The following is a 12,663-nucleotide window of genomic DNA, read 5'->3' as shown; positions in this document are numbered from 1 at the left end:
TTATTTATGGGCAGTACCTGGGTATGAGTACCCACAAGACAACCTAGATTCTTAATAAAATTTAATAGTTGTCAATTTTTTTTTTTTTTTTTTTTTTGTCTTTTGTTTTTTGTCTTTTTGTTGTTGTTGCTATTTCTTGGGCCGCTCCCGCGGCATATGGAGGTTCCCAGGCTAGGGGTTGAATCAGAGCTGTAGCCACTGGCCTACGCCAGAGCCACAGCAATGCGGGATCCGAGCTGCGTCTGCAACCTACACCACAGCTCACGGCAACGCCGGATTGTTAACCCACTGAGCAAGGGCAGGGACCGAACCCGCAACCTCATGGTTCCTAGTCAGATTCGTTAACCACTTCGCCACGACGGGAACTCCAGTAGTTGTCAAATTTTATAGAGAACCAAAAGTTCCCTTCAACTTTGAGCTCCCAGACAGTCATTTTGCATGATGACCTACACTCTCTTCCCTCCCCCCATCTCCTCCACACACACAAAATTTAAAGTGCTTTAACACTTTAAAGAGAGCTTATCACAATTATATTTTATATTCAGTACCTATTGTCACTCATGTCTACCTGTCTTTTTGGAATGAGGGTATTTTCTTTAGCTACTTAATTATGAGCAAATATGACTGCTGAGACTTTTCCTAGGATTCTTTAGCAAAATAGATTAGGCTCCATACAAAGAGAAGAAAAACCTCTGTGGAAACTCCAGGTAGGTAATTTATTTCCTATTGTATGTATAGTTTATTTGAAACCTCTGCTTCTCTGGCCTCTATTTTATATTTCTGTAAATCTGACTTGACCTTTAATAAACTATTTTATGAAGTGAGTGGTTTTTTTGGTCTCATTTCCCATTTGGATGTGTATCTTCTTTGGTCTTAATGTTATTGCCACCTTTTTTCAAAACTGGCGGTTTAATTAAAGTAGTGTAAATTAACCCAACTAGTATCCTTGAGGATGTGGTTTCAATTCCTGTCCTCACTCAGTGGGCCCAGCATCCAGCATTGCCATGAGCTGTGCTGTAGGTGGTAGATGTGGCTTGGATTTGGCGTTGCTGTGGCTGTGGAGTAGGCCAGCAGCTTAGCTCCAGTTTGACCCCTAGCCTGGGAACCTCCACATGCCATGGGTGCAGCCCTTAAAAAGGGCAAAAAAAAAAAAAAAAAAAAAAAAAGGTACACTTCAGTGGTTTAAGCATGTGGAGTTATGCAGCTGTTACCCAATGTCTTAATTTCATTTAAGACATTTTTCATCATACCAAAAAAGAAACCTTGTGTCCATTAGTACTTACCACCACCATTCATGTCCATCCATTGCCGCCACCACTACCACCACCACCACCCAAAGTCTCTGGCAACCACTAATCTACTTTCTGTCTCTATGGGCGTAACTATTCTGGACATTTCATATACATGGAATCATGTTTTGTGGCTTCTTTCACTTGGTGTATTTTCGGGGTTCATCCATGTCGTAACATGTACTTCATTTATTTTTATGGTCAGATAATCCCCCATTGTATGTATGTGCCACATTTTGTTTATATGTCATCATTGATGGACATCAGGGTCGTTTATATATCAATTGGCTGTCATGAATAATGCTGTGCTGAACATTTGTGTATAAGATTTTGTGGACACCTGTTTTCATTTCTATTAGGAGTATAGCCAGGAGTGGAATTGTTGGGTCACTTAACTTTTTTTTAATTGTTGTAGGAACACTTAATGAGATCTAACTGCTTAGATTTTCCTTCCTTGGTTGTCTTGTTTTGTTTTGTTTTGGTCTTTTAGGGCTGCACCTGTGGTATATGGAGGTTCCAGGCTAGGGGTTGAATCCAGCTGTAGCTGCCAGCTTATGCCACAGCCATAGCAACGTGGGATCCAAGCCGCATCTGTGACCTACACCACAGCTCATGTTAACACCAGATCCTTAACCCACTGAGTGAAGCCAGGGATTGAACCTGCAGCCTCATGGATACTAGTCAGATTTGTTTCTGCAGAGCCACAGCAGGAGCTCCAACCCACTTAATTTTTCTGTACAATTCACAATTGTTAGCTGTCGGTGCAACAGCATTGTACAATAGATCTTGGTCATATGTCAATATTTTGAGAAACCGCTAAACTGTTCCTGAAGTGACTGTACCATTTGAGTCACTGCACTTCTGTTAAGCTCCCAGGTGATGATGAATAATAGGAGGCTCTAGATTACATTTGAGTACCTACAAAGTGAGTAATTAGGAATATGAACTTAATTCAGCTTCCATTGTCCAGCAGCAAAGGAGGTGTTTTGTTGTCACAAGGCCTTGTTGCCTCTTTTCTTTCTTTTTACGGCTGCACTGTGGCAACTCATTTAACATTAGTCTTACTGTACCTGAGGTCATAACATCTAGTTTTGAATTCTTCATGTATTGATGCATCTCATCTAAAGGAGAAGATAACATTCATTTTTAGTTGAAAGAGGCAGCTCTAAGTTAAGAATGCTTGTATCATTGGCAGAATATTAATATAAGTATTAATATTGATAGTGTTCTGCTGAAGTTCTGGGTGGCCCTTTAGTATGCTGGTGGTAATATTTGGGGAGAAATAGATGAGTGAATGAACATCAGAATGAGAGGTGGTGTACATTTCCTTCTAGTTAAACATTTTGGTCCTTTTTAGTTGTTTTGTTTTTAGGGCCACACCTGTGACATATTGAGGTTCCCAGGCAGGGGTCCAATCAGAGCTACAGCTGCCAGCCTACGCCACAGCTCACAGCAACTTGGGATCCTCTTTTTTTTGTTTGTTTTTTGGGTTTTTTTTTTTTTTTTTCTTTTTGCCATTTCTTGGGCTGCTCCCACGGCATATGGAGGTTCCCAGGCTAGGAGTCGAATCAGAGCTGCAGCTGCCAGCCTACGCCAGAGCCACAGCAACGTGGGATCCGAGCCATGTCTGCAACCTACACCACAGCTCATGGCAATGCTGGATCCTTAACCCACTGAGCAAAGGCAGGGACCGAACCCGCAACCTCATGGTTCCTAGTCGGATTTGTTAACCATTGTGCCACAACGGGAACTCCCTTGGTCCTTTTTAGATACTTTCAGGGATTGAAAGGTACAGTGGTGGAAGTATGCACATAAATGATACAGTACACTGTAGTGAAGATTACAATAGACCAAAGGAGAGCAGGTTCAAGGAAGCCTTTGAGGAGACTGGAACTCCTAAACTCAGTGTTTCATCAATTCATTAAGATTTGGCTTATTGTGGGAAAATCAGATTCTGGTCTTTGGTTCACAGTACGATGGAGAAGACTAGATGGGCAAAAAGCAAATGCAATGCCAGAACATGAAGTATAGTTTAAAGATCTTTGAGGTTTCCTGTAACATGGCAGTTACTTTCATACTGTATGAAATCAAGTTGCACTTGGGGGTACAAAGTAGTAAAATTTAGGAGTTCCCCAGTGACTCAGAGGGTTAAGGATCCAGCATTGTTACTCCTGTGGCACGGGTTCAGTCCGTGGCCCAGGAACTTCTGCATGCCACAACTGTGGCAAGGGAAAAAAAAGGTCTATGAGAAGGGTGTATTCTAAAATGATAGAGCAGAAGGCACTAAAATATTGAGATCATAAATGGTAACACGTATACCACATGTATACCAACTATCCTTTATTGAACAGCTACCATGTGCCTAAGTGCTATGTCACACCCACGGCATGTGGAAGTTCCTGAGCCAGGGAACCAAATTGGCGCACTGCAGTGACAACACTGGATCCTTAGCCTGCTGCACCACAGGAGAACCCCATGACCTCTGCTTTTATAATTATCAGTCAAATAAGAGATTTCAAGAGTAATACAATGTGATCTGTATAAAATGTAGGAATGTGCTAGAGGTGTGTAAGTAGTTTTAGGAAGGTGTAATTCTCCGAATTGCCTGTTCTGTCTAGCTTGACTCTGGTACCTGAAGTGAAAGTAGGAAATACTAATATAAAGGTAATTTGAGGTGTTATTGTTGCCTTTTACTTTAGCAGAAGTGGTCCAAAAGCCTAAGCTTGTGCTGAGTACTAAGGAGAGAGCAGGAGTCTTGAGTTCTTTTCTTCAGTGTTTGTATGACTCTCACCTATGATTATAAGTTGATGCCTCTAGTAGGAGTGCCTGGTACTTTGGTCCTCAGTTTCTAAAAAAAAAAGAATTATCTAATGAACTCTAGGACTTAACTTCTACCCACCACCCATAGTTGGAAATCATCAACTGTCCTACAAAGGTTGATTGGTTCATTTTTTCAAAGATTGGTTTATGGAGTAGTGTTGAAAATAACTTACTGTGACATATTTTCAACCTCTTCTTGGCTATTCATATCCAAGAGTCTTTAATTGCTTTTTAGTTGCAGGACAAAATTGTCGTGCATGTTATTGAATGGATTTTCACATGTCTTGGGAATTCTTTGTGTATTATCTATTGTGGCAAAACAAATTATCCCCAAAACTTAGTGCTTTATTTCTTTAGTTTTTTTTTTTTTAAAGAATGTACTATAAAGTTTATTTTCGGAGATACCTACAGATATCAATGTTTTCACTAAAACAAAAAAAGATAAAAAGGAACCAGCTAGTGGCTCAAACTCACAATGAGATGTTGATAAAGATAACCCCATGCTCATAACATTTATCATTTTTGCTCTTAGTATAAATTATTTCGTGGCCACTTAGTGCAGGACAGAGACCCAGGCATCCTCGCACTGATTGCATTCCTAGGGTTTCCCTTCAGTGTGAGTTCTCACATGTTTGTGAAGATGGGAATCACTGAAATTTTTTTTCTAAGATTAGTAACTCAGATATTGCATCCAGGACATATTTTCATGTATTTCCTAATGTAAGAGACATCATTAAAAGCGTTCCCTCATTTTTTATGTTCACAAGTTTCTTTGCAGTGTGAGTTCTCAAGTTTTCTAAGGAATATGGAAAAATGGAAGACTTTCCAATACTGATAGGACTTGCCAGAATGAATTCTCAGGTCTAAAAGTTGAGAGAACATTCAAAGCCTTCCCATAACCATTACATTAAGATTATCTGTTGGCAAATAATGTGAATGCCTGTGTTGCAGGATTTTCCACATTTTTTTGATGAGTGCCAGGATCTAGCATTTTATTTTTATTTATTTATTTATTTATTTTTGTCTTTTTGCCTTTTCTAGGGCCACTCCCACGGCATATGGAGATTCCCAGGCTAGGGGTCTAATCGGAGCTGTAGCCACCAGCCTACGCCAGAGCCACAGCAACACGGGATCTGAGCTGCGTCTGCCACCTACACCACAGCTCACGGCAACGCTGAATCCTTAACCCACTGAGCAAGGGCAGGGATCGAACCCGCAACCTCATGGATCCTAGTCGGGCTCATTAACCACTGCGCCATGACGGGAACTCCCAGAATTTAGCATTTTAAAACAAATCATGTCATACAGTTAAACTGGGTCAAGAATTCAGCAATGACTTAGCTCAGTGATCTGGCTCAGGTCTCTCAGGAGGTTGTGGTCATCTGGAGGCTTGACTGAAGTTGGAGGATTTGGTTCCAGTGTGACTTTCACATGCCTGGCAATTAGTGCTGATTGTTGGCAGGAAACTACAGTTCTTAGCCAAGTGGACCTCTTCATTGGACTGATTTGAATGTTTTCTTTCCTAACATGCACCTAGCTCCTCAACCCCCAAGGGAATAATGTAACAAGGCTCCATCGTTTCCGCAATATCCCATTAATCACACAGATCAACCCCATTCAGTGGGAGGAGACCACACAAAGCAAGACTACCAGGAAGTGAGACTGACTCTTTGGGGCCATCGTGGGGGCTGGGGATGAATTTGGGCCAATTGCTGTCCTATTAAACCGTGATTATAAAAGCTGGCCCTTGACATGTAAATTTAGAAATGTTTGTTTATAATTCCTGATAGATTTTAGTTACCTGCAGTGATTCCTCCAAAAGTATTTTGACCTAAATATGACTAAATTGGCATTTTCTAAGTTTTGTAGACTACATGATTACTAAACTGAGGTGAGTTTTAATATAAGGTGCTTGGAAGTATTTGCTCTACTGAACTGACAAGAAGAATGAGAATTCTCTTCCTTCTTCTTTGAGCTTATTTGATAAGGTAAAGGCAGGAATTAGGGACTGACTTGGAGGCAGGGGAAGGAAGGGTTGGGTGTGACCACTAGAGTTCTAGTTGGATTATCTAGTAAGTAGTAGCTAATCTCTGCAGGAGCAGACCTGGGCTCGAGAGGGGTGACTAAGGAATTTGAAAACAATTAGATTGATATGTCTAGAGATGCCAGAAACTTACATTTGGATCTGTCCATCTGCATGTAGTCTGAAGTTCAAGTGAGAGATTAAGGCTGTAGATAAACCTCCAGGAGAATTGGGAAAAAGGAGCATCACCAAACCCAAGAAAGAGGACCTTCAAGGAAGGGAATGCTCAACAGCACCAAATACAGCAGAGTGTGAGAAAGATGGTTGAGTTGTGTCCGTAGAAAACGGCAGTCTGGGAGTTCTGTCATGGCGCAGTGGTTAACGAACCTGACTAGTCTCCATGAGGACTCAGGTTCAATCCCTGGCATTGCTCAGTGGGTTAAGGATCCAGCATTGTCATGAGCTGTGGTGCAGGTCACAGACACAGCTCAGATCCTGCACTGCTGTAGCTGTGGCATAGGCTCGAAGCTACAGGTCCAATTCCACCTCTAGCCTGGAAACCTCCATAGGCTGCAGAAGCAGCCTGAAAAAAAAGAGAAAAGAAATTGGCAGTCTAATGCTAGAGGAACACAGAGAGGATGGGAAGGGAGGCAAATTGCTATTGCTTTGAGGAATAAGTGGGAGGTGAGAAAATGGTGTGGTGGAGACTACTCTTAAGCTTGCTGAGAGAGGAAAACAACCAGAGGGAATGGAGGAGGAAGCACCACCCCCTTTTTTTAAGGTTGAAAGGCCCAGTTGAAAACAGGAAGGTTAAAAATAAAGAGAGGGAAGGATGACTGTGATGCCAAGGCCCCAGGGAAGATGAGAGTGAGTGGAAGGTCCTGACGGACAAAAAGAAAATCTCATCCTGTGAGACCAGAGGCAAGAATACATATATTTGGAAGGTAAGAAGAAATTTTCAGAAATTAGGGTTTCACTTTGTCTTAAAAGTTCACAAAGGAGTTCCTGTTGTGGCACAGCAAGTTAAGAACCTGACATAGTGTCCGTGAGGATGCGAATTCAATCCCTGGCCTCTCTCAGTGGGTTCAATCCCCAGCGTTGCTGTGAGCTGTAGCATAGATCGCAGATGCGGCGCAGATAAAGTGTTGCTATACCTGTGGTGTGTTGCTAAGCCAACACCTACAGCTCCAATTCAGCCCCTAGCCTGTAAATGTCCATATGCCATAGGTGCAGCCCTAAAAAGAAAAAAAAAAAATTTCATGAGAAGAAGAGTGCAGTGTTGGTGGTTGGTATCTGTGTTCGGAAGCCCTGTAATGGTTCTGCAGACGATTAATGTCTTCGGCTCTTCAGACTGAGCAGTTGTGAGGCCCCGGGCATGCCCTTTAACCTCTCTAGACCTCAGAGTTCTCATCTCTTAAAAGGGTGCACTAGGTGCCTTCTGCTTTGTGTTACTATGACTAGTCAACTAAGCCACATTTCCCAGTGAATATGCTGCAGGCATTCAATTTAGCTCACTGATTTAACTTCTTTTAAGTATGTTTCACTTATATCTTTAAATAGCTAGTATCCATTATGCCTTAATATGCCATGTATGCATTTTGTAAGCTATACTAACTTTCAGCTCTGCTGTGTGACTAGACAAATTGCTTAACCTGTCTGAGTCTCTGGTGTCTCCTATGTTAAATGTGAAAGGGCTAATACCTACCTTCTTTCATCCTCACAACTGGTCTGTTATGTATGTAGGATACCTACTTACCCACGGTTCTAGAAATACTGCAGGGATTCAATAAATGGCAAGCCCAGAATCCTGTATTCAACATCTTTGTGGACAGATGTATTCAAGAATTAAGACATTTTCAGATTTTAAGAAGTTATGCTGGGGCATAGGTACTTACGTTGTACGTTGTGTTATCTCAAAACAGAGCCTGGGGCAGCATCCATAGTTAACCATTAACATTTCTGCAGGAAACACATAAGTAAAAACTACAATTTGTCTTTTGTCAGTTCAGGTTTTGCCTCCAAATTAATTTTATACCAAACTTAGAAAAATTCTTTCAGTTGTTGTAACTCTTTGTGTTTTGGTAGGGTTATGGACCTCTACCAATCAATCAGCATGTATTTCTTAAGCCCTACTCTGACCAGCTCAGTACTGCACTGTGTGTAGTACAAAGAATAAGCCCTGGTGCCTGTCCTCCCTCTGCTCTTTGCAGTTTGGACATATCTAAAACCCCTCATGAGGCATAGAGTGGCAAGGGGAACATGGGATAACCTGGTAGACAACTGGGCAAAAGATGATCAATCAGCACACCTTCAAGAGGATATTCTGGTGAAAACATGCAAAAGTGCTCAACCTCAGTAATCAGTCTGACAAGGGCAAGTGTTGGTGAGGACATGGAGCAATGAGAACTCTCATACGCTGCTGGTGGCAGAGTAAATTAGAACAACCACTTGATTGTTCTTTGTCTTACCCAGTAAATTTTAAGATACATACGCACATACTCCATGATACACTCTTGCCTCTCCTCAAAGTTATACCCTAGAGAAACTCATATACACACATGCCAGGATCCATATACAGGAATTGTCAAACAAAACAAAACAAAACAAAAAAAAGAAGACTTGTAGAGTTTTGTTTCTTGCTTTGCATGGTGATTCCATGGGTGTTTGCTTTATAGTTATTCATTAATTTCTGTGTTTAATGTATTTGTATTGGCATCATGATTCACAATCAGAAAGTTTTTTCTGGAGTTCCTGCCTTTGGCACAGTGGGTTAAGGATCCAAATGCAGCAGGGTGGGTCGAGGCAAAGACATGAGTTCGATCCCTGGTGCAGTGCAGTGGGTTAAGGACCTGGCATTGCCACAGCTGTGGTGTAGATTGAAGCTGCAGCTCAGAGTCTGTCCCTGGCCTGGGAACTTGCATATGCTGCAGGTATGGATGAAAAAGAAAAATAGTTTTGTTTTTAAATGTGTGGGCTTTGGAGCCAGATCTATATCTATAAATTTACTATTTTGTGATCTTGAGCAAAGTAGTCTTTGCAGTGTTGTTTCTACCCTAACTCCCTTCTGATAGCTGCTGCTATAACTCTTCAAAGAGAGCTGAAGCAGAGTACTCTCTGTTGGGGAAGAAGGGAGAAAAGTTAAGCTTGGGCTGGGCTTCAAATCCCAGAGATGGGTGTTACTAGAAGGCATGAGATTTAAGATCCCAGAACAACTCTATGAAGTAGGGTAGCCAGATGATACCTGAACAAAGCAGGCTCAAAGGGAGTGATTTCCCCAAATCACATAATTAATAAGCTGACAGCAGATATCAGAACCCAAGCCTTCACATTTAATGTGTCATTCCTCTTGTGGGCATTCTTATTTTAATTAGAATACTTTGGAGAATCTTGCAGACCCTAAGAAAGGAATTGTTTAAAGGTGGGATTTCCCATGACATGACCAAGGTGGCCGCAATCTTTTTTTTTTTTTTTTTTTTTTTTGTCTTTTCTAGGGCTGCACCCACAGCATATAGAGGTTCCCAGGCTAGGGGTCTAATCAGAGCTGTAGCTGCCGGCCTACAGCACAGCCACAGCAATTTGGGATCCGAGCCACATCTGCAAGCTACACCACAGCTCATGGCAATGTCAGATCCTTAACCCACTGAGCGAGGCCAGGGATGGAACTTGTAACCTCATGGTTACAAGTTGGATTCGTTAACCACTGAACCACAATTATCTTAAATATATGGAAGACAGTTTGGTCTCTGGGCATCTTCCCACTCTCCTATCCCTTGGCCCCCAGCTTTATTGAGATGCAGTGGACATATAACACTGTGTAAATTTAAAGTGTACCATGTCTTTTTTGGGAGGGAGGGGGCTATTTAGGGGCACACCCAAGGCATATGGAAGTTCCAGGCTAGGGGTTGAATCAGAACTACAGCTGCTGGCCTATACCACAGCAATGCAGGATTCGAGGCACATCTGCGACCTACACCACAGCTCCTAGCAATACTGGATCCACTGACTGAGGCCAGAGATTGAACCCACATCCTCATGGGTACTTGGATTTGTTTCCGCTTGCGCCATGTGGGGAACTCCAAGGTGTATAATGTCTTGATTTGATACCCCTACATACTTCAGAATAATTACCACCACAGTATTAGCTAACACTTCCATCTCATCACTTAATTACCATTTCGTGGGCCTCTTGATAATGAGCAAGTCCTCTTGAGAAATTATGTAAAAACATGCTAGAAACACAAGGGATGTAAAGAAGTAGAAATGTAGTGACAGATTCTGCCTCCAAGTCCTGTGCTCTTTCTATTATTCCAGAGGTTTGTTATATATGTTTACTGAGTAAATAAAAACAAAGGAAAAAATAAAGACATGTCTGCAGTCTTCCCCAAAAGGAAAAGAGGTGGTAGGAAAGATATTAAGTTAGACTATTCTCCACTCTGTCCACTAGGTGGCACTATTTCCACAGTTAATCTGTTTTACTTTGTAGAGGCGTCTTGTGTATGAAACTGTTGGCAGCTTACAGAAATTTTTCTTTAAATATCAAAGCTTTTAAGTTTTTTTTTTTATCTTGACACTCACTATTTTGAACTCTATATGTAAAGGAATGAGCATCAGCTTTGAAGAAGTCTTAACAACTGTATAATCCACTAGCCCTAGGACTTGAATAGGCCCTAACATTGAAAAGTTAGCTTCAATAGCTCAAGTTAATAGCTTCCCTTTATGGGATATTGGACTTCCTGTCTAAAAAACACTGGTTTAATTCTACCCCACTCTTTATAGATGCTTATCTTATTTTACATAAACATTGGTTAGGATAACAACAGCCAATTTCAAAATATCAAAAGACATTAGTGATTTGGTGTTTTTCAAAAATTCCTTTGGGTTACTTTTGACATCAAGATATATTTCAAGAATTTCAACCCCATTCAGTCAAAATCTGCCTCAGTCAGTTCTCAAGGACAGAGGTAAGAAAGGGTATCAGGAAGGACACTGAAGATATCCTGTCTCTCTTTTCACTTTTTATCTCTTTTTCTCCTTTCCTGACAAACTATCTTTTTTCTCACAAATTTTTTTCTTCTCTGTTCTTATAATGGTATATGTATTTAAGTTTATTCCAAAATTATTATGAAAATTTCAGATTTAGGGAAATGTTGAAAGAATTCACAGGACTACCCCTATACCAACCACCAGGATTCTATAATTATTTTAGTGTGGTTTCTTTTTTTTTTTTTTTTTTGTCTTTTTTTGTTGTTGTTGTTGTTGTTGCTATTTCTTGGGCCGCTCCCGAGGCATATGGAGGTTCCCAGGCTAGGGGTCAAATCGGAGCTGTAGCCACTGGCCTACACCTGAGCCACAGCAACGCGTGATCCGAGCCACATCTGCAACCTACACCACAGCTCACGGCAACACCGGATCGTTAACCCACTGAGCGAGGGCAGGGACCAAACCCGCAACCTCATGGTTCCTAGTCGGATTCGTTAACCACTGCGCCACGAAGGGAACTCCAGTGTGGTTTCTTTAATACATGTCTATCCATCCCTTCATCAGTCTATCTTATTGCTGTGATCCATTTCAAAGTAAGCTGCAGACATCGGTACATAACCTCCCAAATAATTCTGCATGTGATAGGCCTTTCAGTTTATCTGCCAACATGAATCCTTTGGGTTTGCAACATCTTTTCTATGAAAAATACCATATACTTTTAATGAAATGGAAGTTTCTTTCACTTGATAAAGATTAGGTTTGTGTTTTGTTTTGTTTTTTTGTGTTTTTTTTGTGTGTGTGTGTGTTTTTTTCTTTTTTTTTTTTGCCTTTTAGGCCCGCATTTGTGGCATATGGAGGTTCCCAGGATAGGGGTCCAATCGGAGCTACAGCTGCCAGCCTATGCCACAGCCACAGCAATGCAGGATCCGAGCAGAGTCTTCAGTCTACACCACAGCTCAAGGCAGCACCAGATCCTTAACCCACTGAGCAATGCCAAGGAACCTCATGGTTCCCAGTTGGATTCGTTTCCACTGTGCCATGATGGGAACTCCGAGATTAGGTTCTTAATTTCTTGCCTTGGTCCTGCCAAGCATCATAATATTTCTTGCAAAATGAAGACACTTTCTTGGCAAATATCTCTCCTTGGGCCCCATTGAGAATGGTTAGGATTTAGTTAGCCCTTAAGTGGTGACCACGTTAGGTTCATTGTCTTTGGTTGGACAAAATCATTAGTAACCATCGCCACCCTTCACACTCCCATGATGTGGCTTCTCCCACCTGCTCTTTTTTCTGGGAGAAGCTCTTGTTCCTTCCCACATGGATTAGGAAACAATGTCAGTTTCCAGAACAGAGTGTGTTGCTATGGGAACCTAAAGTTATTTGGAGTTGCAAAAATTGTAGCAAGTAATCAGTGACACAACCTGAAACACTCCATAATTGTCCCTGGAGAATAATAGGGTAAAATGTTTTATTCTTAGATGAGGGAACTTCTATGCTTTTGTTCTCTGGGAGGCTCCTGGGAAACAGTGGTGAACTGCTGAGTGAGAAAGC

Source organism: Sus scrofa, chromosome 6 (genome assembly GCF_054392235.1).
Source record: "Sus scrofa isolate SSC_HxYL_T2T_F1_AM1 chromosome 6, Sscrofa_HxYL_maternal_Yorkshire_Landrace_v2.0, whole genome shotgun sequence".
NCBI classification, from domain to species: domain Eukaryota; kingdom Metazoa; phylum Chordata; class Mammalia; order Artiodactyla; family Suidae; genus Sus; species Sus scrofa.
Note: the sequence above shows the minus strand (reverse complement) of the source record.